The 27,641-nt window shown below is 40.4% G+C and overlaps 1 protein-coding gene and 1 long non-coding RNA gene across 2 annotated transcripts in view; one reads left to right on the top strand and one right to left on the bottom strand.

The window, feature by feature from the left end:
* Positions 1-27,641, top strand: part of LOC114468740 (parvalbumin-7-like) — a 113,898-nt gene that overhangs the window by 32,214 nt on the left and 54,043 nt on the right. The window lies entirely within an intron of this gene.
* Positions 7,981-23,455, bottom strand: LOC114468741 (uncharacterized). Its single transcript, XR_003674671.1, has 4 exons — positions 23,240-23,455; positions 17,062-17,068; positions 15,197-15,199; positions 7,981-7,990 (listed from the first exon to the last, which is right to left on the bottom strand). It is a non-coding gene; the product is annotated as an uncharacterized LOC114468741 (long non-coding RNA).

Raw genomic sequence — 27,641 nt, 5'->3', positions numbered from 1 at the left:
ATGGTGGAGGCCTTAAAACAGGCTGGTACGGTGCATGTCTCCAGTGAGGTGTTAAAAATGTCTGTGAACACTGGAGACAGCTGATCAGCACAGTGCTTTAAGGTGGAAGGAGAGACAGAGTCTGGTCCACAAGCCTTACAGGGGTTTTGTCTCCTGAAAAGTCTATTTACATCACTTTCTTTGATGGAGAAAGGTGTCTCTGTGGGAGGGGGGGAAGATAGGGGAGAGAGCTTCTGTAAGCAGCTGTGGTGAGACTCTTTCTTTGATGTGGGGGGTGAAGGTGTTGGAGTGAGGCTGGTCAGAGGTGTGAGGGGGGATGGAGTCAGGTCTGTCCCTTTGTCTGTTAAATCTACAATAGAAGTTATTCAGACTGTTGGCCAGGCAGAGGTCGTTAGCAGCAGCAGGGGCTCTGGGCTTGTAGTTTGTAATTTGCCTGAGCCCTCTCCAGACAGAAGCCGAGTCATTCGCAGAGAACTGATGTTGTAGCTTCTCTGAGTACAAACGTTTGACCTTTCTCACCTCCTTTCCAAACGTGTACTTCGACTCTCTGTACCTGGCTCTGTCTGCACTCCTGAAAGCCACCTCTTTGTCTGCCCTCAGCCCTCTGAGCTTAGCTGTGAACCAGGGTTTGTCATTGTTATAAATCACCCTGGTCTTTGATGGAATGCAGCTGTCCTCACAGAAGCTGATGTAGGACATCACAGCGTCTGTAAACTCATCCAGAGAACTGTTCGCAGACCTGAACACATCCCAGTCAGTACAGTCCAAACACTCCTGGAGTTTCTCCACTGCTTCACTGGATCACTGTTCACCACAGGTTCACAGAGCTTCAGCCTGTCTGTATGAAGGAATCAGGTGGACCATCAAATGGTCCGATAGGCCCAGTGCAGCACGGGAAACGGCGTGATAAGCACTGCTTAGTGTGGTGTAACAGTGAGCCAGTGTCTTCTCCTCTCTGGTCGGACATTTAATTAATTGTCTATTTTTGGGGAGCTGGTGTGAGAGGTCCCCTTTATTAAAGTCACCAAGCACAATGATAAAGGAGTTCGGGTAGGTCCGCTCCATGCACAGGATCTGGTCGGCGAGTGTGCGCTGTGCCTCGCGCACATCAGCTGACGGTGGGATGTACACACCAACCAGGATGAATGTAGCGAACTCACGGGGAGAATAGAAGGGTTTGCTGTTGATAATAAAGGATTCCAGGTGAGGAGAGCAGTGCTGGAGGATCACTGTCACTACGTTACACCAGTTGCTGTTCACATAAAAGCAGATTCCTCCACCTTTCTTCTTCCCGGTGAGCTCCGCGTCTCGGTCCACACAGCCACGTTTCCTTGAAGCACAGAACAGAGGATGAGGAGAAGTCTCTGTTTCCACCCAACAGCAGCTGGAGTTCGTCCACTTTGTTACACAGTGAGCGCACGTTAGAGGGGATGATCCCCGGTAACGGTGTGCGTCGGCCGCGCTGGCGGATGCACACAAGCGCACCAGCTCTTTTTCCTCTCCTCCGGCGCTTCACTGCGTGAGCAAAGGTGAGCGCACCTTTGAGTAAAATGTCCAGTAAATACACAGAGGAAGCAATGAAAGTGGGAAATAAATCTTTGGGCAAAAAAGTGCGCACCAACACACCACAGCAGCCATCCGTGGCACTCTACGCAAGAGGATTAGGGCCAACTTTGATGGAGAAAATAATTTTGGGCAAATCAAGAATAAAGTCGAAATGTTGAGATTAAAGTTGAAAAACGAGATTAAAATTGAAAAATGAGATTAAAGTTGAAATTTTGAAATAAAAACTCAAAATACACAAAATACATAGTAATTAAATTCAAAGGTTTGTCATTAAAGTCAAATCTATGGAAGCTGACGAGGGCCAATTTACCATATATGACAACAGCCTCCAAACTGGCCCTAATGTGTTTCCATAGCTAATCAATAGCCACAGACGGACTGAATTCTCCACCTTTTCCAAACTTCACTGGTTTTTTCTTCTGAACAGAATACGTTTTTCCTTTAAAGTCCTTAAAGAGATTACAATGTAAAAAAAAAAAAATCCCTTTGTTATTAAACCCGACTTTGAAGTATAGTTTAAGGCATTCATCGATATGACATTTTATAGATGACCACAAACTGCTGTTTGTTGTCATACTATGAATTGGTCCTGCTCAGCTTCCGTAGAGTTGACTTCATTAGCAGACCTTCCACTTTTATCACCATATTGTATTTTGATTTCATTTTCGACATTTCAACTATAATCTCGACATTTCGACTTATTTTTAAATTTGGCCCTAATCCGCTTCCGTAGCGCCCTCTGAGTGCTCTTGTTTAAATTAATTTTAATGTTTTAATCTTCATTTTTAAAAGCTTGTATGTTATCGTCTACCCCTGTATTCCATCAAATGTTGCCTTTCCTACCTTCCTTTTCCTTACCTTGCTTGCTCAAGATGCAATCAAAGGGTTAATGCTTATTTTAATGCTTTCCGGGCTGGTATTTATTTTTGGATATGATCCATCAGGGAAAAGTAAACAGACACAAAAAGACAATATTAATTATTAATATTAATTAATTAATTATTAATATCATCCTTAATGCACTATTTTTAAAGAGCATTTCCCCACGCAGTCAGTCAGCGTCCGTCACTAGCGTCACTGCTGAACTGCAGCGTCAGAACGATACAGACATAAACGCAGAGTTTGCGGGGCCAGTGGGAGGCGAGGGATGAGGGGGCATTGCCCCCTCTAGCGGTCAAAAGTTTTCATTACAGTTTTCTCAATTTTTTATAAATTTACATAAAATACAAATATTTTAAGTGCCAAAAAAACACAGTGACTAGGAAAAAAAAAACAAAAAAAAAAAACGGCAATATAAAATTGAAAGGTTCACAAAATAAAACCAATTAAAAAAGTTTTAAAGGACCAGCAACGCAATGACATTTGACCCTCCTGCTTCCTGTAGCAGCTCAGAGCTTTGTTTACAACATGGCAGACACTGTGGGTGATCTGTGGACTCATGTCTGTTGTTTGTAGTGATGTACCGAGAAAACAAGCGTCTGAAACAGAGAACGACCTAACCCCGCACTCAGTGTGCAATTGTCTGGATACAAAGTGGTGGATTGAGCGATGCTGTTCCAATCTATTCCCCCCCCCCCTCGACAAAATCGGCGTCCCCTGGCCACCACGGGAGTGTGCATGCATTCAGCGTTCAGCGAATGCGGAGTCATGTTGTTCGAAACTTACAATGCCATAATCTATGTTGTTGGACTTTTAAAAATGCTTTTAATCCTTTTATTCTGACATACCTGTGTCTAACTTAATGATTTACAACTGACAGCAAGTCTCTACCTCCATGTTAAAGTGTATCTCCAATAATAAAGCACATGTATCAAGTGTTGTATGATATATCATGGAGAACATAATAAATAATACCACTTAATTTGAGCAAATTTACGCTCTCATTCTTTAAGTTACAGTGGGTGCTGAACATTTCAAGCTGTATTTTGGATTGCAGCAGTTCATGTTATGGTACTGCAGCAAAAATGACGCAGAAAGCGGCCGCCAGCCTGATTTTATCATAAATTTACAAGATGTTCCTAAATATTTTTGCTTTATTGTATATGTTACACACATTGTGGTTGGCGCCAATCTTGCGATGTTCTATATATTTAATTATCTTTATTTTTTTTTTGCCCCCCGGCAAGAATCTCAAACTCCGCCTATGGATACAGACCATACTTTGATTAGGCTTCTACTCTAACTTTGTTATATGAAACAACCTTTTATCTCAGATTTCTGCTGGAGGGTTATTCTGAGTGAATGTGAGTTTTTGTAATGAAGTGTCACTTCCTTCCTTTAAAAGCATAAGCCTGTAAGAGTTCTCTCAGAATGTCTCTTCTCGCCCTGCAGCAGGAATGTGGTTTCACTGTCCGTCTTTTGTAGCTTCACGAGTGCACATCTTTCTCTGGATGTGGACGTGCACGTTTTAATCCTCAGCTTTCTTTCTCGTGCACATTTTCAGTTCAGCCGTCCATCTCGGCTTTCTATGAAGGCTGACCCTGTGAAACTGGCCTGGGGTGAATCCTGATGACCGTGAAAGCGCAAAAAACTGCGATGGTGGTGAAAGTTGCCCCCGTAAACCAGCATGCATGGTCGCTCTGAGAGCTGTGAGTGTTTAGGTTTACTGCTGCAAGGTCATCCAAGCTCTACCACCAGCTCAGTACCGCAGAGGTTTCTGTCAATGACAATGGGTGAGGTTAGAAGTGTGGGGGGTGGCACCAGCTGCTGAACAGGCATCGCTCTAACAGGTAGGATTACATGGAAACGTGCACAAATTTGCATTCTTGTGTGCGCTTGTTAACATTGCTCCCTCATGCAGATATAAATCCAAACACAGCTAGTCATTGGAGGACACCAGCACACAGTACAGTGGATTGATGAGCGATGCCTACTTCTCCTCTTTTTCAAACGCACCATTAGCCTCAAATATTGACTCATTATATGTCTATATTTAGATTAAAAAAACTCATCAAACTAAAGCAAATACAGACATAATTTGTCAACGCTCCAAATTATTCCCTAATGATGCACAAAATTAGATGAATGAACCAGACTCATTGAGATGAATTTAAAATCACAGGCAGCTAGAAAAATATAACTAATCATGACATGCTGTACACGCTCACGTGTGTGATTCAAGGTCAAACTTTTAGCAAACAAGAAGAGATAAATGGTGAATTTCTCAAAACATCTTCCCCTTTAAGGGGGCAGTATTATGAATTATTCACTTTATAATGGTTTTGTTACAGTGATATACATTTATTTAGCCTCATTCAGAGGGCCAAAGTTTAAAACGATCTGTTTCCTCCCTCCCTTGTAATTCCACATTTTGTAAAAAGTAAGCTCCAAACGGGCGAGTTTTGCCCCAATATTATGTCATAAGATGGAAACTCCTCCTCCTGACAATCCTGGCTCCTTCTACCTTATACAAATGTGAGCTCCTCCCTCTCAAACTACCTCACAGCTAAAACAAACACTGCGGTTTAATATAGAATATATATACTTTATTGTCATTACAACAAGTACAATGAAAAGTAAGGTGCAGGCCATTCAGTGAAAAAGACACTTGTTATTTAGGCTTTTACAACAGTTGGAAAGAAGCTGTTTTTCAGTCTGTTGGTCCTGGTTTTGATGGCCCTGTACGGTCTGCCCAATGGCAGTAGCTCAAACAGGAAGTGGCTCGGGTGGTACTGTAGGAGCCCTTCGGGATGGTATTGGCTCTTCTGAGGCAGTGAGAACCATGAAGGTCCTCCAGTGTGGGCAGAGGGCACCCGATGACTCAGCCATTTTGTTGACCCTCTGGATTTCTTTCCTGTTTGCCACTGTGCAGCCGTTAAACCACGAACAGAGGCACTATGTGAGGATGCTCTCCATGGTGGAGTGGTAAAAAGACATAAGCAGTCTCTGGCTAATGTTGTTCTTCCTGAGGAGTTTTTTGTGCTTTCTTTACCAGCTGTGTAGTGTTCTTATTCCAGGTCAGCTTCTCCTTGATGTGGACTCCGAGAAAGCAGAAATCACTGGCCCTTTTTACACAGGTCCCACCGATGAGAATGAGCTGAAAGTCCGTTTTGTTAAAGCTACATACACGAAATGTGTTCTCTGTATTTAACCCCTCCATGAGGAGCAGTGGGTAGCCACGGTGTAGCACCCAGGGAGCAGTTAATGTTAATATAAGGGACTGATCAACATCCCACAGTGATGGACCAGGGAGATTGGAACCAGTGAGCCGACCATTACAAGCCTGCTCCCTTAACCACTAGTCCATTTATATACAGATAATATATTTACGTTCAGTATATACTGTAGATAATCCAGTATATAGATTATCCGAAGTGCAGTGTGAGCGCTCACAATCAGTTCCATTTTTATTAGCCGTTACATTGACGCGCATCGCCTTTGACACAATGCGATGCAGCGATTGGACGAAACAGTGGACTATCATCTTAAATGGACTATTCATGTTGTCAGAAGGGGTGAGGATGACAAGAAAGTGACTTAGCAGTTTAACACTCCAGTGGGTGTTTGAAACACACACACACACACACTCACTGTTGTTATTGTTTTCAGCCAAAAAACTGCACATTACAGTAAAACACTGTAAGTGAGTCTGTCTCAGTGCTTAGGGTCACAGCAGCAGCAGTCACTCAAACTCTCACCGGATTGTTAAGCTGCTGTCACTTTCTCCTCCTCCTTTTCGCTTCTAACTACAGTGCATTTATGGTGATAATCATTTATTTTTCTCTAACCGCTGCATCACGTTGTGACACAAACACGTCAGATCAGCGAAATGAGGCAATTATAACAGATTTGCCAATGCGCCGTACCACAAGCATGAACAAATAGTGCTTACACTAAAGTGTACGTTCACTGCAGAGGCGCGGCACCGGCAGCAGGCAAGTTCTGTATTTACTGTAGTTTTACCGGTAGCCATCACTCCTTCGCTAGCGAGAAAAACAATGGCGGACTTTTGCAAAAGTTTTCAACAGGTTGGGGGTGGAGTCCATGTGTGATATCACAAATGTGTAAAATTTTAAACTGAGCAATTTTCTCTGTGTTGTAAGACTTACACAGACCACAAACAAACGACTGGATGGTTTTATTTCATATTTTGTGTGCCGTGTGGACACTCAAGTTACCTCATTTGTGTTCAAAAAGACTGTAAAACTGGATTTTTCTTAATATGTCCACTTTAATATCCATGTGTTTTACTGTAATGTGCAGTTTTTTGGCTGAAAACAATAATAAGAATGTGTGGATAGCAAAAGAAACACACCCACTCATGAATATGTATGAAGGCCCCAAAACAGCCTGTTTTTAGAAGAGTCATGAAAGTGACTTTTCAGAGGCTAAAGCTCCAGAAAACAGGTGAGTTTGGGAAAATAAAGCTCAAATACTATGTTGTTGGGGTTCTTAGAACAAATGGAAATGTGTGAAAAACAGCATAATACTGGACCTTTAAGTAGTCTTCAAACTGTGACTTTTACCACCTGCTGCCCACCCCAGTACCACATCTCCTGTTTGCACTCACATCACAGAGCTGCTGCAGAATACAAAGCGTTTCTCCCTCTTCTGTATTTTTGGCTGCCTTTAAGAAGGATGATATATTGGACGAAGGATAATGGGATAGAGAGGACGGAATGTGTTCCAGGAAACAGGAAGGAAAAGCTGCTCGACAGATCTGATGAAATGATAGAGAGACGAAACTGAGACGCAGAGGAAGAGATGTTATACATAAAGTCAAGATGTTTGATCACAGACTAGAGTCAAGGACAGAAAGTACAATGCAGATACGCTGTACCTCGTGGGCGTTGGAAGGACTTATTTCACGTTGAATTCTGCTGGAGCTGCAGAAAGAATAGACTGCAAAAGCTTTCACGCTGCACTGAATATCACACAACAATATTTGACACAGGAAGCAACATTTTCCCAATGTAAATGGATTTTGGTATATGATTGAATCCAGAAAAAAACAATAAAAGAATTTAAAGAGCAGTGGTGTAACATCATGGTGATAGGCTGCGATGCAAAAAAACATGTTGTGCCCCACTCTACGCACTCTACGCACGCATGCACACACACACGCACGCACGCACGCACACACACACACACAAACACTGAGATAAGGTTCCGTCTTATTACAAGATTTGCTCTTACACAGCCATCTTGAGAACAGGTGAACTATGGCATTGTATGTAATAAATTAGGTGCAAATATTTCACAAATAGTAGGTTACAAGTGCATTGCTATTGGTTTGAATCCCACTTCAAAACAAAGAGACTTGTACTCACTCATTAAAAGCTCATCTTACGGCTAGCTTTTTGTCCTACCCCCGACTACCTTCACCTGCCTCCAGCCCCCCTGCACCCACGTCTTCAGCCCCCACCATAAGGAATTCCTCCAGCACCTGCCCCACCCCCGGCAGTCCACCCCAGTCTCCCCCTTACTCCCCCCTCTCCATCACACCGGAACAGGTGAGCAGAGAGCTGAGGCGACTGGACTGGTGTGAGCGCAACCACCTATGCTTGAACACCAGTAAGACGATGGAGATGGTGACCGACTTCAGGAGGAGGTCACTACCACACTCACCACTGAATATCCAGGGGGAGGACATCGAGGTGGTGGACAGCTTCAAGTACCTGGGTGTTCACCTTAACAATAAACTCGACTGGTCCCACAACATCAACGCCCTGTACAAGAAGGGCCAAAGTCACCTCCACCTTCTGAGGAGACTGAGGTCCTTCGGAGTGAGCAGGCCTCTGCTCAGGACTTTTTATGACTCTGTGGTAGCCTCTGCTATCTACTACGCTGCCGTGTGCTGGGCCTCGGGCAGCACAGAGCGGGACAAGAACAGACTGAACAAGCTGGTCAGGAGGGCCAGCTCCATCCTGGGCTGCCCCCTGGACTCTGTGGAGGAGGTGAGGAACAGGAGGGTATTAGCCAAGCTCACATCCATCATGGACAACACCTCCCACCCACTGCACGGGACTGTGGAGGAGCTGAGCAGCTCTTTCAGTGGTAGACTGAGACACCCTCAGTGCAAGAATAAGCGCTACCGCAAGGCCTTCATCCCCACTGCTGTCAGACTGTACAACAAGACCCTAAAGTAACATGTGCAATAACCCCCTTTGCTAAAACTACATGCAATAATCTCCGTATCAGCGCCACTTTATTCCCTGTACCAGCGTCACTTACTGACAACCTGCACTAGAACTCTAAACTTTGCACCTACGTAGATACTCTAGTTTGTATAGTCTGTTTTATTCCATTTGTATTTATTCTTATTTCCTAATTGTTATAACTACATCCCCTCAATATGTTTGCTTTTACTTACTGTACATAAGATACCTCTTTTTACTATTTAACTGTCTGCACATTTCTTCTATATTCTGCACAAATGTAACAAGTGAATTTCTCCATTGTGAGATCAATAAAGGATTATCTTATCTTATCTTATCAGGAGGTAGAGTAAAGTTGTACTCGTATAGTAAAATTAGTAGAGCAGAATAATTGCCGCAACAGGTCCACTGGAACCGGCACAACAGAGTCCAACCTCTGAGGCTGTGGTGGCGGAGAAATCTCTCCTTCTGGCCGCTCAGCAAAGCAAGATGTGGCGGTAGTGTAGATGATGTCTGCTTTAGTCTTCAGTGGAGCTAACTGGCAAGCTACGGTAAACCTTAGATGAGATGCAAACAGTTCCCTGGGTTTGAGTAAAGAACTTGTCTAACTTGGTCATTTTAGCTTTACTCTCATCTGGCTACTTTCTTTACTTCCTTTTTTGCACGCCGCTTTTTTTTCCTCGTGTTGAATAGTCATCATGACTGACAGGTGTCAAGGTGATTGGACAAATTGTAATTTCCCCTCCCATACAAGCCACTAAGCATTACCTTACCGACGCGCCCCAAGCATTTACATTCCATTCACAAAAACGGGCATATCTGGCGCTTTTTTTTCTTCCTTCCCTGGTGCACTGCAGCGGTTTCACTGTCGATAGTTACACCTGTGTTAAAGAGAAACTAAACCCCAAACCCACTTCATTCTGCTGAATACATATTTATTTGGGTATTAAGTAGTTTTGTTAATTAATCCTAGACCACCTTTTATCATTTTAGTTAAATTATTTTTATTTTGCATATCTAGCTGTAAAATGTCAGATTTACTGCCCTCTATGGGTTGAACGCTTTTATTGCAATTGAATTTTGCTATTGTACATCGCTAACTTTCACTGTTGGCCCCACCCCTCCTATAAAAGGTGGGAGGAGGGACTTGTTTTCCTCCAATCACAGCCGTTAGTGAGCAATGATTGACAGCTCTAACGTGGAACTGCGGTGGGGTTTTTCACTCTGTGCTTTTATAAATAACAGATTCTGGACTAATCAGAGGGTTCAACAAGCTGTGTGTGTATTTACAGACACATAGTGTATGTATCCACGTCTGTCTCTTCGTGTGCGCGGATGTGCGTGTACTATTTGTCGTTGTGTGTGCTACATGTTTAGCATTGAGGTGGTAGCGGGGGCTGCAGAGCTCCGGTGATCAGGAAACTCTTTCTTGCACAATTTCCACACAACTGGGCTTTTGTTTTCCATCCAGTGTTTTTAAAAAAAAAACTAAAATTAACATCCACGAAACACAGGAATGACTTTTCTTCTGGTTTTCCAATCTCTTGGTCTGTGCATCAGTGTTATGGTATACCAGGAACTTGTGAAATGAGAAAGGTTCCGCGCTGTTTGGAGTGCAAAAAAGTTAGTTTTTTTTATTTTTCTGAAATGAATTAATCCCAATCAACGCAGCAGTAGTAACTACTTTACTCTACAACACCTCAACTGTCCGTCTTAGGTGATTAAAATATATAAAGTAATTATAGAGCATAATCTCGTGGTACCTTTTTGTTTCAACAAATCTTGCATGACTAGTTTCTATGACTTCAGGGATCCTGTAAAACACATACAGTAGTATGTCAAACTCAAGGCCTGGGTGCCAAATGCAGCCATTTACAGTATCCAAATCGGCCTGCAGGAGGAAGTAAAAATGACATAGAAAACACAAAGCATTATCAGTCCCTCCATATTCACACATTTAATGAAACTCCACAGTATTTGCAGGGGTTCACTATTTTCCCGTGCCTTAATCACATGACTGCATGTCATTTTTTAAAAATGCAATCAAATAATAATAGTCAAAACATGCTCTAGTCTTCTAAATCCTGCAATTTCTTACAAAGTTGTCCTAAATTACACAAAAAAGACAAAAAAATGTCATAACTTTCTAGAAATTTTCCAGAGAAGATTCAGCACTCATATCTGTTGCTTTGATATCGTAGTTGTATCCAATACAAATTTATCAGTTATACTTGGAAATGCAAACTAGTGTTGTTAAAATTGCTCTTTTTCCCACCTAAAATCAGGGGCCCACTTGAGATCAGACCAAATTTATTTGGCCCCTGAGCAAAAATGAGTTTGCCACCCTCGTCAAAAAGCATAAAAAACAATCCACTTAGCCCTGTTGTTAGAGCCCTGCTCTGCTACTGCATTGCAGACAATTTCAAATGTGGGAAACATTGAAGTGTACAATTTACACACATTTTACAAGTTGTTCATATCTGTTTGAAAGGAAAATTGCACCGTGCTAAGCCTGAAGGCTGCTTGTAGAAGCAGAGGTTAGAAACATTGGCTCTTAGCCGGGTTTAGATGTAACCTATAGGTTAATGTTTTTCTGAGAGGATTTAGCATTTTAAAAGGAAATACACAACTATAATTTTATTGTCATGATATGAAGAAGGCAAGGAATTAAAAGTCAGAACACAGGGTTGTTTTCAAGGAGACAACAGTATAATTATATTATAACAGACAACAGCAACTGGCGGCCCGGGGGCCACATGTGGCCATTGGTCTAATTTTTTACGGCCCCCAAAAGAAATCCCCCAAAAATTGCATTTCAAGAAGTTGGAAGGAATATAAACCCTAACATAATACACAAAATAACTCCCAAAACACACAAATCAAAAGCCGTCATTAACGACATTAAACTACAGCAGCAAGATAAAAATACATTTAACATACATTTTAATAACTGTGTTGCACTTTTGTGTTGCGGGAGTGTACTGTGAAGGGCAGCTCGTCCACCTGCCATGACAGCGCGCTCGATCTCCACCGCACGGAGAGAACCAGCCATAATCACCCAGGCAGGCATCGGTGAGGTGGGATCGGCTGTGTGTGTCTCTGTTACTGTATTGGTTGAGGTTACAAGGGGTGGGGTCAGTTAGCACATGTTCGAAACATTTAAGTTTGACATTTAACATTTAGATTTAGATTTAACATTTAGATTTAACATTTAGATATGATATATAAGATTTAGATTTAAACATTTAGATATAGATTTAAAATTTAGATATAAATTTAACATTTAGATATAACATATACCATTTAGATTTAGATTTAAATATTTAGATTTAATGCTTTTTTTTTACCTCTATATATGTGGTTAAATGTTGTGTTAAATGTAGGAAAATGTGCTAAATATGAGAAAAGTGAAATAAATAATGAAAACGTGTTAGCTACAAATTTCATACAACATTTTTACACTTGGCACCCCATACAGTGCGTTATATACTCTAAACCAGGGGTCCCCAACACGGTGCCCGCAGGCACCAGGTAGTCCACATAGACTATGTGAGGAGCCTTTAGGAGCAAACACAAATATATACATATATACATATGACATGTGGATATTACTTAGTAGAGTTAAATATTGCTGCACCTGCTTGCTCAAATTTTCCCAACTACCATAGACATTTGTCATAGGTGTGGCGTATTGCCCTGTAATCTTGTTTTTCTCCTGTCCAACTCTAAATACATTTTGGCAAATCTATTTACCTATAGTACCATGTCCAAAGTGCTGTCAAAAAATGTTGATGTTTCTTCTCATGTGGCTATTTTCGGTATTCCCGAGAACTATCCCAACTATTCAGCTCTTCACCTGCAGTTTTTAGCATTCACGTCTCTCATTGCCAAACGGCATCTCCTCATGCATTGGAAGTTAACAAGTTCCCCATCCTATACCCATTGGATAAATGAGGTCACGTCTTTTCTGAAAGTTGAAAAGATTAGATATTCCAAGAAAGGTTTGACTGGCAAATTCTTTCAAAATTGGCAAACATTTATTAACTTTTTTGAGAAAGTGAAAATAAACATTTATAGCATTACTATTGCAACAACACATCATCAGTAGAGTAAAACTAACCTGTCTCACAACGGTGTAAAATATTTGTCACAATGTTTCGGTGAAAATAAACATTTAAAGATGGTTAATTTAATGCTAAAACTTTATCAGGTGCAGCAGTATTTTATTTTTTTTAAAAATGTTTTTAATACAATATAAAGTAAAGTACTTTTGTGATATTTTGATATGATATAGAAGACATATTTTGAAAAACGCAAGGTTGATTTTTGTAAAATATGACATATTTGTTACATTTTACAATAATGTTATGTTATACGATCAGTTAAAAGTAGCTTTTTAGTAGCTAGGAAAATAGGAAGATGATAATTGCCTATGAAATGTAATGAAAATGCATAAATGAGGAGAAATAAAGTGTTGCTTGTTGAAACTTAAACATTTCTTACCTTTTAAGTTACTGCTAGCCTTCGTTATTATCTGAACCTCTAATTTCAGTGAAACTGTGAACATTTGGTATTTAAAAAATGCTTTTCAAACAAAAATACACAGTATACCTATGAAGTAGCTCACAGTTTCAGAAAGTTCTACAAACATGCTTTTATATTATTTATACATGGAAATGCAAAGTAGCACTTGTGTTGAAATTGTTGGATTCCCCACCTCTGCAGCCCCATTTTAGTATTTGGCCCCTGAACTGAAATCAATCAATCAATCAATCAATCTTTTATTTGTATAGCGCCAAATCATAACCAATGGTATCTCAAGACACTTTACAGTAGAGCAGTCTTAAGGACGGACTCTTCATTTTATGGATACACACCTATGCATATATACGTATATACACATACATATGTATCCCACACCCAACATGAATTCATCATGGCGGCAAGGAAAACCTTCTGTTAAGCAGCAGGAACCTTGTGTGGATCCCATTCCTATGATGAACAGCGTTATGCTGTGTTGGGTGTGTGCAGAGGAAAGGGTGGAGACAGAGCCGCTGAGACTCTGTAACTCCACACTAAGGATCCCACGGACCTGCAAGACAAAAGCCAGAAGGAGTACAGGAGCAAACACACAAGGGAAGAAGCAGACATAGAGGGAGTGTTAGAGAGAGGAATGGGACCCTCTCCGGTCCCTCTCTAACCTAAATGACCTCTCTCTTAACGCCCTCTCCAACCGAGCATGCCAGACCCCCACCGGCAGTCTATGCCTATTGCATCTTAACTATGAGCTATGAGCTGGTTCCTAACTAATAGCTTTACCAAAGAGGAATGTTTTGAGCCTAACCTTAAAGGTAGAGAGGGTGTCTGCTCCCCGAACCAGGGTTGGTAGATGGTTCCAGAGAAGTGGGGCCTGATAACTGAAAGCTCTTCCTCCTATACTACTTCTAGAGACAAATGGAACAACGAGTAGGCCAGCATTTTGAGAGCGTAGTGTTCTGGGGGGATTGTATGGCACTACAAGCTCCTTGAGATAGACTGGTGCCTGTTCGTTTAGGGCTTTATAAGTGAGAAGAAGAATCTTGAATTCTATTCTATATTTTATGGGAAGCCAATGCAGAGAGGCTAATACAGGAGTAATGTGATCTCTTCTCCTAGTTTTAGTCAGTACACGTGCTGCAGCATTTTGAACCAGATGAAGTGTCTTAAGCGACTTGCTTGGGCAGCCTGCTAAAAGAGAATTACAATAATCCAGTCTAGAGGTAACAAAAGCATGGACTAGCTTTTCGGCATCGCCCTGGGACAGGATAGATCTGATTTTAGCAATGTTACGGAGATGAAAGAAGGCAGTTTTTGAAGTTTGTTTTATGTGAGAGTTGAAGGATAAATCCTGATCAAATAGAACCCCAAGGTTTCTAACAGTTGTGCTTCGTGCCAGAGTAATGCCATCTAGGGCAGTTAGGCTAGCATAGGTTTCTCTAAGGTGTCGTGGGCCCAGTACAATGACCTCAGTCTTGTCTGAGTTAAGAAGAAGAAAATTTTGGTCCATCCAGGCCCTAATGTCCTTTAGACAGGCCTCAAGTTTAGATAGCTGATTTGTCTCACCTGGCTTCATTGATACATACAGTTGGGTATCATCAGCATAGCAGTGAAAGTTAAGAGAGTATTTTCTCATAACATTACCAAGGGGGATCATATAGATACAGAAGAGGATTGGACCTAGCACAGAGCCCTGAGGAACCCCGTAGCTTACTTTAGTGTACACAGAAGACTTATTATTCACGTGTACAAACTGGTACCTATCAGATAGGTAGGACTTAAACCAGTTTAGGGCAGTCCCTGTGATTCCAAGTAATTCCTCTAATCTCTCTAGTAGAATATAGTGATCTATAGTGTCAAAAGCTGCACTAAGATCTAATAAAACCAGCACTGAGAGTCGTCTTTCATCTGAAGCCCAGAGTAGATCATTAGTTACTTTAACTAAAGCAGTCTCTGTGCTGTGTTGAGCTCTAAAACCTGACTGGAAGTCCTCGAACAGGCTGTTGTTTTGAAGAAATTCACAGAGCTGAGCCGCCACAACTTTCTCAAGAATCTTTGAAATAAAAGGAAGATTAGATATAGGCCTGTAGTTTGCTAAAGTGCTGGAATCAAGAGTAGGTTTTTTAAGAAGGGGTTTGATTACAGCTACTTTAAAGGACTGTAGCACGTAGCCTATTGATAGGGATATATTTATTGTCTCCAACAAAGATGGGCAGACCAGGGGAACAACTTCTTTAAACAGCTTAGTTGGGATCGGATCTGAAAGGCAGTTCGATGGTTTGGAGGATGAAATAATAGAGTTAAGTTCCTGAAGTCCTATATGTGTGAAACAGTTTAGGTTAGGCCTATTTACATTTAATGGTACAGCAGGCCCAGGTGAAGGCAGGGAGTAGCTAATTTTATCTCTAATCTTATGAATTTTATCGTTAAAAAATGTCATAAAGTCCTCACAGCTGAGGGCTAGAGGAATCATGGGCTCAATAGAGCTCTGACTTTGTGTTAGCCTGGCTACAGTGCTGAAAAGGTACCTCGGATTATTTTTATTTTCTTCAATTAGTGAGGAATAGTATGTAGATCGACTATGTCGTAAGGCTGTCATGTATTTACTATGGCTTTCTTGCCAGAGTATTCGTGACTCCTCTGTTTTATTGGAGCGCCACATTCTCTAATTTACGGGTTGTTTGTTTGAGTGTGTGAGTTTCAGAGCTAAACCACGGAGCTTTCCTCTGACGTTTAATAATTTTTTCTCTCAATGGGGCAATTGAGTCCAAGGTGGATTTTAGTAGACTAGCAGAGCTATCGACAAGCAAATCCAGTTGAGAGGGGTTATAATTAATATCATAGTTATTTATTGGATGGTGCACTGAGTTTAAGGCAGCAGGAATGGCCTCTTTAAATTTAGCCACAGCACTATTGGACAGATTTCTACTCGTAACTATTTTATTGCACAGTGCGAGATCCTCTAATATAATGTTAAAAGATATTAAAAAGTGATCTGATAGCAGAGGATTTTCAGGGTAGACTTTTAGTTCATTAATATCAAGGCCATATGTTAGAACAAGATCAAGAGTATGATTTAAACGATGAGTAGCTTCATTAATAGTTTGAAAAAAGCCAACTGAGTCTATTAGGGACATAAAGGCTGAGCTCAGGCTATCACTATCTTTGTCCACATGGATATTAAAATCTCCTACTATCAGTATTTTATCAGAACTGAGGACTAAGTTTGATATAAACTCAGAGAATTCTGATAGAAATTCAGAATAAGGGACTGGAGGACGGTAAATTATCGCAAATAAGACTGGCTGGCAGGTTTTTGATTTGGTATGAGATAAATTTAGAACCAGGCTTTCAAAGGAAGTGTAACTGGCCTTTGGTTTAGGATAGATTAGGAGAGAGGAATGATAAATAGCTGCTACACCACCTCCACGGCCTATGTCTCGTGGCATATGAGTATTTAAATGACTGGGAGGAGTGGCTTCATTTAAACTAACATATTCATCTTGATACAGCCATGTTTCAGTTAAACAGAATAAATCAAAGTTATTTTCTGAGATAAGGTCATTTACTAGTAGAGATTTGGATCTCAGTGATCTAATATTTAATAGAGCACATCTAATGGTTTTATGTTTTGGTGTTTCTATATTTGAGATTTAAATTTTTTTCAGATTTTTAGAATTGATACTTCTTTCATTTGATTTTATGTTAAAATCATTGTGAAATTTGGGTCGGGGGACAGACACCGTCTTTATAAAATAATATTCATCACCATCACAGCAGTTGTCATGGCGATGAACACAGCTATCATAATAGCAATGGGAGGGAAACTGTCCTAAGGCAAGCGCAGAGGGGCGTGGAGGACTCCCCCTCTGTAACATGGTCTCATTCATGAGATGTCATAACAGTGACTGTGCCATGTTTTCTGATAGTAGAGATGCTCCCTCCAAAGTAGGATGGATTCCATCTCTTCCTATCAGGTTCGGTTTTCCCCAGAAGGATCTCCAATTATCAATGAAGCCCACCTCGTTTTCTGGACACCACCTCGATAGCCAGCGGTTAAATGATGACATGCGGCTATACATGACATCACTGGTCAGATTTGGTAAGGGACCAGAGAAAATTACGGAGTCCGACATTGTTTTAGCATAAGCACAAACTGATTCAATGTTCACTTTGGTTGCTTCCAACTGACGACGTCGGGAGTCATTAGTGCCGACATGGAGGACTATCCAGGAGGGGGAGAACCTGTTTGAGACGTGAACATGGTGGTGTCCCGAGCGGCTTTTTGACCTTCGACTATGCTTACCACGGACAGTAACCCAGTCATTGCTGGCCGGGGGGGAAGCTAAGCTAGAGCTAGCACGGTCCGCACCGGCTAGGTCCTGCTTGCTAACTTCGGGTTTGGTATCAGGGGTGCGGAACCGCTTCTCCAGATTGTTGATCCTCGCCTCCATATCTAACAGTACGCTACACTTTATGCAACTACCATTGTCCCTAAAGGTGGACGAGGAGTAACTAAACATCTGACACACCGGGCAGGAGAGCGGAGGGGAGGAGAGAGAAGCCATAGGTGCTAAATTTAAGCTAAGCTTAAGCTAAGGACAAAAAGGAAGTTTAAAGGAGATTACACTGAGTTAAGACTTATTACTTAACCTTCGTACGTTTAACTGTACGGTAAAAAAAATTAAAACGAGTGTTTTCAAGGCTAAAATATCAATGACAACAAGTTTGATTAGCTTTAGCAGAACACAGTAGTAGAGCGCTGCAAGCAGCGAAATGAGTTTGAAATCTCTGATCTAAAGAAGATATATCTTCTTTATGTTGTGTTAAAAGCCTCGAGCAAACACTGAGGAGCATCCAACCATGCTGGGATGAATGGTGCATGCACTATGCATAAATGCCATGACTACTGCAGCACAAATGACACAATTAGCAAACTACAGTTTTGCACAACCCACTCCCGACAAACATCTGTTGGGAGTGCCCTGGAGCAAGAGACTAAAAGAGAGACTTTTCCTGTCAGCACAAGGACGATCCCAGTGATAAACCCCCAGTGGCACCAGTGAAGTAACCCAATCCTTCTAACAAGCAAACTTTGGCCTGTGCCCCGTGCAGATAGTATGCAATGAGTCAGCGCTCAGAATCCTTCAACTCTCATTAAAATCATGTGAATGGAGCCTGATGCCACTGGGCCCCTGGGAGCCTTTGCCTCGTCCACTGAATAGGAAGGTAAACACGCTGATGTGTTACTTCAATACCTTTCTATTGTTTGCAAAGATAAAGACTGATCAATATCTGTTATTTGTTTTAGACGATGAGAAATGTCCGTGTAATATTGCATGTATTCATAAGAGTGTGTTCCAGATGTGCCTGCGGGGCTTTAACATGAGACGTGACTCTCTGCGACCCCATTTACTCAGGGCCCAGGCCATCTTTGTGCTGTATTACCTTAAGGGTAACACCACCTACCACACTGCTACACTCTGTCTCATTGAATTGGACTTCGTCCCTAAACAAAGCCTTGGCCTTGCTGAACCTCCTCACTTTAAAACAGCTGAAAGCAAGAAACCACATCAGTGCCTTTCATCAAGCGCTGAGTCAGCCAGGCATGACCAAGACTGCAGTATTTTCTGTAGGGGAGACACACACACACACACACACACACACACACACACACACACACACACACGCACACACCAGTACTAAAAACACAGCAATGACCTAATCAAGCTTCACTAATGATGGTTTTCCACCATCGAAGACCTAAATACTAATAAGAAGCTTTATAGGTTCAAGATGAACACTTGGCTGAGGCTCGTTCTTCTTCTTTCCCTCAAGTCTTTTTTATCACCTCGTATAAATTGTTATAAACCAAACAAGAGGAAGAAACAATTTAAATTAAATTATGAGGGCCTATAGGTAGGTTTTTGGCATCATTTGGTCAAAAATCCATCATCATCTTTGAGCATATAGTAATCTAAAGTGTTCTGAGTGGTCAGGGAATCTCTGCTCCTTCTCCTGGCTGTAAAAGACATTTAGAAACACAGAAAAGTGACCCTGGATGTCAGCCAATCAGAGATCTTTTTACAAACACGTGTGCTCCATGGGCTGTTTTGGCCGTTACTATTGGCAGATCGACTGAAATCAGCCGAGTTCACTTACCATCAGTAGTAAAAGTGGAATAGTGGAATTCTTCCAGCAGAAGTCTCCATTGCAGCATTAGGCAACAGTTTGAAGCCTCAAACATATTCGCGAGGAAACGGTCTGTTGCGATTTTGACTAAAAGAAAATCTCAGATTTTTTTAAAGAAAAATTTGAGTTTCGATTTGATTTTGGATTATTATTTTTTTTCTATACACTTAAAAATGACTGCAGACATCAGATATATTGTCAAAAGTGCAACTTTATTGCTGTGATTGTCCTCAGGAGTTAAAATGCATAGAAAAATCCCAAAATAAATAGTAAATGATTCTCTGTCATTCAACATTTTCAAGGTTTAAGCAAAACTGCAACAGCAACTTCACAGTAGCTTAAATTTTCTGATTAAGAAATCAGATAACTACATATATTATAATATTTAACATTACAATTAAAAAAATAATAAACTCTTCCCTTAGCATCTCAGCATAGAGCGAATAAAACATTAAACATGGCTGTGGTACACATATAGCCTACTCATAGGGTGAACAAAAAAAACAAAGAGGGGGCTGGCTCACATCGCGCTATGGTAACCCACAAGTACTGAACACGAAAAAGTCTGAAAAAACCGTGGTGAGAATTTTTTTTTAAAAATTTGATCGATTAAATCAATGTTTGGCCCTACATTACGTGTAAACCTAAGAGAAGCTAATTTAAGGTGAAGAGAACACGCAATTCATTTTACAGTCTGGATGTGGAGTGATGGTTGTCACTCTGCCCTGAGCGGCAGCTGAGATCACAGCCGCCTGTGTGAACTCTCTGGCAAGGATGAGCTGACGGCAGCAGCCACTCTGGGTAGTACCTACAGAGTGATACGTACATTCATGTCAAAGTCTCTAAAGCATCAGAAAACTCTCCAAAAACACAAGATAAGTACATTTGTTCCTAGTCTATATTGAGAAAAAAGTTATGGTAAGAGCATTCACAAAGAGAGAAATGTTTAGTTTCAGTTTTGGTTTCGAAGCGGAGGAAGGTTTCTACATACTGCAACTTTAAGTAATATGCTGGAATAAATTGTATCACATGGATGCCCGATACATCAATCGGGATTGGCTTTGTTCCAACCAATGAATTAGAAGATATATTTTTAACTGGAGTTTTGACGATGCAACATGATATTTTAGGTTATTGTCTGTCTGCCTCGTCAAAAAGACGGAGAGATCTGACCTACGTAGAAAAAGATACCCATTATTGTCTGGGTGTAATGATGTTTGAGATATCTGCTATGTTCATTATGACTGGGCCGAGACCTCTAACTAATATCCAGCAGATGGTAAAACAGTTTGTTACACGAGCTTTACTGACAGAACAATCAGAAACCACGTCAGTGAAACCATTTCATCAATGATAAGGTTTAAGAGCCAATGCTTTGTGTGTTTGCTGATGTATTTGGAGACGTTTCAAAACAAAATGTATCCTCTCTTATTGTTTTTTCACACTTATATTAATAATTAGTGTTGTGTCGATACCGATACTGGTATTGGGAGGGGCCTCGATAGGGCACTATAAGGCTGGAATCCGTATCAGTAAGTACTAACTATTAACAAGCCGATGCCATTTACAGCATTAAACTTTTCGTTGTCTCTCCTGCCTCTCACTGCTGCCCTCATTCCTGATCACAGAAACACGTATGTTACTTACTTACACGCCGAGGTAAGCCATCGCTGTTGGCTCCGAGCCGCTCTAAACCAATCGGGGGGCCGCGCTTTCATGTTCCCAAAATACACACAACAAACGTTCCTACACATGAGAGAAAATGTTGGCAATTTCGAGGACCTTATTTTCAATAAAAAATAAGTAATATCTTGTTTAAACACCGCAGTATCGACATTTATCGGTTTTGGCCGACACTAGGCATCTAAGTGGCTGTGTTTCCATTACCTTGGGAAATGTTCAAAATCTAAATAGCTCAATAAAAACTGGGAATGGAAACACCCAAATTTCGAAAAAACACTCAAATATTGCAAAAAAGTTTTTACACCTTCTGAGGTATTTCAGACGTTTCAATATTGAAAAGCACAATGAAAACACTTTTTCCGCAAATACAAAACGTTACGTAACTGGTCACATGACCACCCCTCTCCAAGAAAACATGGCGCGGTACATGAACAGAAGTGGAGACCAGGACATTTCTTTGTATTATACTTCAACATTTTTACTGCCACATTAGACGTGAAACAACAAAGGAATACAGAGTGTTATAAGGAGGTTTGGAGCATCCGTCTTCCTGCAGCTAAGTCTCGCGGGATGAGATTTCAAGGGAGTTATGAGGCTCCTGCCAAAACAACAATGGAAACACATTCAAAGTGCAATTAAACTTTGTCGGCAATTAGAAAGATCACTTTTATTTTACAAAAATCTATAATGGAAACTCAGCTATGAGACAATTTGCTAGTGTTGTGGTTGAATGAGCTTCTTTTGAGACATGTATGAGGTGTTACTTTTGGGGATGAGAGTAACTGTTGAGCTGAGATGTCTGATGGACATGCAGACTGTGTTAGGAGTTTTGAACGTGACTTCAATTACTACGACCAATGCTTGTTAGCAATAAAAAAAAAACTGTAAGAGCCAATCCTGTGTGTTTTTGCTGATGTAATTGAAGACGTTTCTAAGCAAAATGTAACTTCTCTTTATCAATCAATCAATCAATCAATCAATCAATCATTCAATCAATCAATCAATCAATCAATCAATCAATCAATCAATCAATCAATCAATCAATCAATCAATCAATCAATCAATCATTCAATCAATCAATCAATCAATCAATCAATCAATCAATCAATATTTATAAAAATTGCTTTGCATACAAACAAATAGGGATGTGAATCTTTGGGTGTCTCACGATTTGATTCAAAATCGATTCTCGATTCAAAAATTAATGTAATGCATAGTGAGTTAAGGCAAATTATGGCATCAAAACAATACAGTTTGTGTGATATATTTTTAAATAAACTGATTCCAATGATGTAATCACACAAAGACAAAAGGTAACATTTATATATGCTAAACAAATAAAATGAGAGCAGCATGAGAGACACTTTGGTTTTTTTCCGGCATTCATAAACACCACCGACGATCCAGAGCAAACACTAAAGGACTTCATGAAATATCAACTCAGACATTGTAAACAACATCCTCTTCCACCGCGTTCATAGAATAGGACAAAAAAACATTAACAACAACCGTCCCCGCTTGATTACCGCCCAATTCGAACACTTCAAACAGAAAGAACTTGTTTAACATCAAGGAAAACAGCTAAAAAGAACAGACTTTGGACTTAATGATTAATACCCGAAAGAAATCCCAATCCGTAAGCAAATGATAACAGAAGGAAAGAAAGCAGTCATCTCACTGGACAAACTATACATAAACGGACAGTTATACCGCAGCAAGTAAATCACCCCCTGGTTATACTAATTCGCTTTTTTAATATGTTCAAGCATAACTGCCCTCAAACAAATGTAGCTCAAAGTGCATTTACATAGTTAAAAATACACCCACCTCGTACAAACCCTGCACACAGACACAGAGGTTAAAATAAGGAGAATAGCACATGGCTGGGTACAGAGGATAGGTACGGAGACATCACAAGGAGCCGTCTGCACCAGTAGCAGGACACAGTCCGTGGGCACAGGGCGCTGAGAGAGAGCCGCCAGTACAGCAACATAGCAAAAGCCATTTACCATCACGAGACAGAAGGCAGTGACTATCCGCACGGCTGCTGTATCAATATACCGACATTCTATCTGTATGCAGCGCCCCTATTTGGCCAGTTTAGGTCACATGACTAAGACTAAACCTAAACCTTACCCTAAACCTAACCCTAACACTTATGTCACTGTCGTAAACACTCCGCACCCCCCGCTGCCTGCCCCACCCCACAGCTACATGCGCACCTTTGCTCTCCCGAGACAGTAGCAACCAATCACTGAAAATTCCTAATACAACAGTGACGCTAAGGATGCTTTCACACATATAGTCCCATGTGACCATGTGAACAGTATGAGGATGAGAGACAACCAAAATAAATGAATGATGTGGGAGTAATACGGAAGGTTGTGTGGAAATGTGTTTGTGTGCTGACAAAGCAGCTCTGAAAATGGATGGATGGATGTATGGATGTATGGATAGATGGGTAGATATATATGGATGGATTTATGGATGGATGGATGGATGGATAGATAGATATATATGGATGGATTTATGGATGGATGGATAGATATAGACGGATGGATTTATGGATGGATGGATGGTTGGATAGATAAAGATGGATGGATTTATGAATTTATGGTTGGATGGATGGATGGATGGATAGATAGATATGGATGGACGGATATTTGTGTGTGTGCTGCCTGATGGAGCGCTGAGTTGTGAGTGTGTGTGCGTGCCTGTTGCCGTGATGACAGTGTGTATAATTGCCGTGTGTTGTTGCTGAGCTGTCACTGAGTTGCTCTGTTCCTCAGACAAAGATCTCCTCTGCCTTTTTTCGCTGGCTCCACCATTATATAAATTTGAGAAAAGTGAATTTGTAGACAACCGTGTGCTGGTCATAATCTAGCATTAGTTTGTATTGGGCTGCCATAAGTACCCCCCCCCCCCCACCCATCACCCCATAAACACTTGTATTACCCTCACAGGGACTATGAGAAGGATTTATTAAGGTGAAAAAGTTACTTAGTTCTGTTTTAGTTTTCCACTCACTGTCTCTCAAGTACCCCTGTAGTTAGACATACCCCCATTTGAGAAACACTGTCATAGACAATACTACTAATAAAAAAGTACAGTCACAGAGTCCAGTATCCAAAGAAGGTTAATTAGCTAAAAAGAAATTACAAAAAAAAAAAAACTATATACTAAATAGGGATGTCCCGATACAACTTTTTCACTTCCAATACAATACCGATATTGCAGCCTTGAATATTGGCCAATACTGATATTGAGCCGATGCGATATCAGCATGAATCACACATACTTTTATGACTTATTTTATAGTGTGGAATGTTTGAAAAGGTTTGATCAAGTGATGTCACTCAAACAGAGAACAATAGTCAACAACAGTAGGTATGAGAAAAACTGACCCATTTATTATCAATCAATTAGTTACATATATTTTAACCTTCAACATAATATCTACAGTATTCTATGGTTGAATAAGTACTATATATATATATATATATATATATATATATATATATATATATACAAATGCAGAAAGGCAGTCCTTTAGGACAGTGAGTCTTCTAAGATTTAACTTTCATCTCTTTAGTCAACAGATTGTCAGTGACATTTATAATGCCATTAATCTCCATGACGAGAGTCTTTTTTCACTGCCTCCATTCCTCTGATAAAGTCACTTTCTAATGTTATTCTTCAGAATGAAGCTTCTTAACCTTGTCAGCAGCGCGATGCCCTCAGCACTTTCAATATTGCTGATGAAGGCTTCATTCCACCGTCAGCTCAGTTCAGCACCATGAAGCAGATTGTAAAGGTGAAGAAAATGCCAGTGCACGTACAGTAAGTTCTACCATGTTGTGTGCTTATGATCACCATAAATAAACAAAAGGGCAGCGCAGGAGAAACGCTGTCACACAGATGGATGAGACATTTCATTTGCTTTGCCAACATTGGTTTGCTGGATTTGTTCAACAACTAATCCACTTTTCCTGAATATTAACAGATGTCATGATAAATACAGAAGCTGCACAAATCTGTAGCCTGAGTTCTACTCACTGCAATAATGTAAAAGTTTAATGAGTTGCTTATGCATTATATATACATTGTAAATTAATATTTTGATGCCATATCTTTCATTCTAATTCCTTTCTTTGTCTCTCTTGATGCTGTTGCCTGTTTATTTGGTTAGATGAAATGAGAGGAAAAGGAGATTACAGAGGAAGGAAAAGGATGGCTTGGCCAAATCCTAGAGCCTAGGTTCCAAAAGTGGGGTGCGGGTACCCCCAGAGGTACGCAGATTGTCATAGGGGGTACATCAGTGTTTCCCAAACTTTTCACAGTCCTGTACCCCTTCAGACCTTTAACCTGAGACCCCTGTACCCCTTACTGCTGCACATTTAAGAAACACAATAATGTAATGCAGTGTATTTCAACCGTAGGGTTGTGACCCCATATGTGGTCGCCTGGAATTCAAATGCGGCCCCCTGAAATGTCTAATAGTTTATATTCACTTTTTCATGTACCCTTATGACAATTTGCGTACCCCTGGAGGTACCCGTACCCCACTTTGGGAACCTAGGGGGTACATGAATACAAAATAAAAACTGGAAACTAGAATATAGGTTGACCTGAAGTCAGGAGCCTCCATTCATTGCCACAAATTACACATTAGTCGACGTAAAACAGATATTATTCTTTATTATTATTATTATTATTATACATTGTTCCTCAACAGGGAAGGTAAAATTCAGAGACATGTGACATTACATCAGTGGGTCTCAACTTTTTTGGGCTGTGACCCCATTTTAATATCACACATTTTTTTGCCTCCCAAGATACTTTTTCAGGATTAGTGGACAAAGTGACAAGATACACCAGCTCAGATATAATTATACTGCATTTTATTTGAACTACATTTATATTGAGAAAGTGAAAGATATAGAATACTGTTGTTAAAGATTGTTTTGTGTGTGTGGTATAATTTCAAAAAGAACAATAATTAAAACATGTTTAAAATGTTTTAATTTTAATCAGTCCTATTCTTAGAAATTATAAGACATTTCACAGGGCCCCATTTGAATTGCAGGCAAACCCATATGGGGTCACGACCCCACGGTTAAAACACACTGCATTACATGATGTAGTTTACCTCCTCTGCTATGACTCTGGTGTGAACAGGAATCGCCTGTATTTCTGTTAAAATGAAAAAATCATCTTCTGGTGGGTTGAACTTATAATATCTTTATAACTTTTTTTATTGACCTTTCATAATACTCATGGTCACCTTTTAACCTGAATTGAAACATTAAAAAAAGATGAATACACACATTTTTTTAAACCTTTATTTTACCCGTTAAGGTCAGTTGAGAACCAGTTTTCATTTGCATTGACGACCTGGGCCAGAGGCAACTAATAGGTTGAAATAAACAGTTCTTCATTTGCAGTTTATGGAGGGATTGTGATGGAGTCCAATAAGAGGTGAATAACCATAACTAATGCTGATGTCACCAGTGAGTGAACTAATGTGTGCTGTTAGTGGGGGATGGGCAGAGGCGGTTGATGTTATGTAGGTGAAAGAAAACAAATCAGGTGATTCTAGAAATGATGAGTCATTGAGGATGAGAACCAGACTCTTACCCTGAGCGTAAGGAGAACTTATCATTGATGATGGAGAAGTTAAACTAAAGGACTTAGACCTAAAGAGAGGAACTTCAGTTTAAGAAAGGGGAAGAAAACCAGGATTTTCTGTTTTCTACATACATTGATCAACCATGATAAAATTAGCATCTTCTGCCAAATAATAGGTGGAACTTTTTACCTTTAAACAAACTAAAACTTCCTATACATTGCACTTCTTTAGCGTTTAGCTTTGCTGCTTCTCCTTCTTTACATTCTGATAAAGTCTGATCACTGAACACATGACGAGAGCTGCAGTTTTGTCTATTTTAGTCCATTATTTAAACCCTGGCATTCTAACCCAGGGATTTTTAACCTTGGGTCAGGACCCCATTTGGGGTCATGAGACACTAGGAGGGGGTCGCCAGATGCCTTCAAGAAACTAGACTTTTGAACTTTGAAAAATTTGAGGCCATTTTTGCTTATTTTTTACCCTTTTTCTACAACTACACCAAACTTGCCATATTTTAACCTAATTTCATCATTTTTTGACATATTTTTACTCCTTTTCATGCATTTTTGTCACATTATTTGCCTTTTCTACACATTTTTCCACTTTTAAGACATTTTCAGCACTTATAATTGGTTACACTGTTGTATCAACATCACTAAATGTTCTTCCAGCCTGTTGAGAGAAACCTTCCCTCCATGGAACGTCGACGCCTTGAGGCGACCTGTTTGAAGTGAAAATGGGTAGTTGAGGTCTCTCTTGCTAACCGGGACTCCATGCATTTAAAACGTCAACACTTTTATTTTGCTATGTGGCTGCTGTTACACCTGGAGCTCAGGTGAATCAATCATATATCCTGGACAGATTTATGTGGGGAAATGTGTGAGATCCTGAAGGGCTTCAGTGATACAAACGGGACCTCCTTTGCTTTATAGCAGAGG

Source organism: Gouania willdenowi, chromosome 8 (genome assembly GCF_900634775.1).
Source record: "Gouania willdenowi chromosome 8, fGouWil2.1, whole genome shotgun sequence".
Lineage (NCBI taxonomy): Eukaryota > Metazoa > Chordata > Actinopteri > Blenniiformes > Gobiesocidae > Gouania > Gouania willdenowi.
The sequence above is the reverse complement of the archived record's forward strand: the minus strand, read 5'-3'. Positions and strand labels throughout refer to the sequence as shown.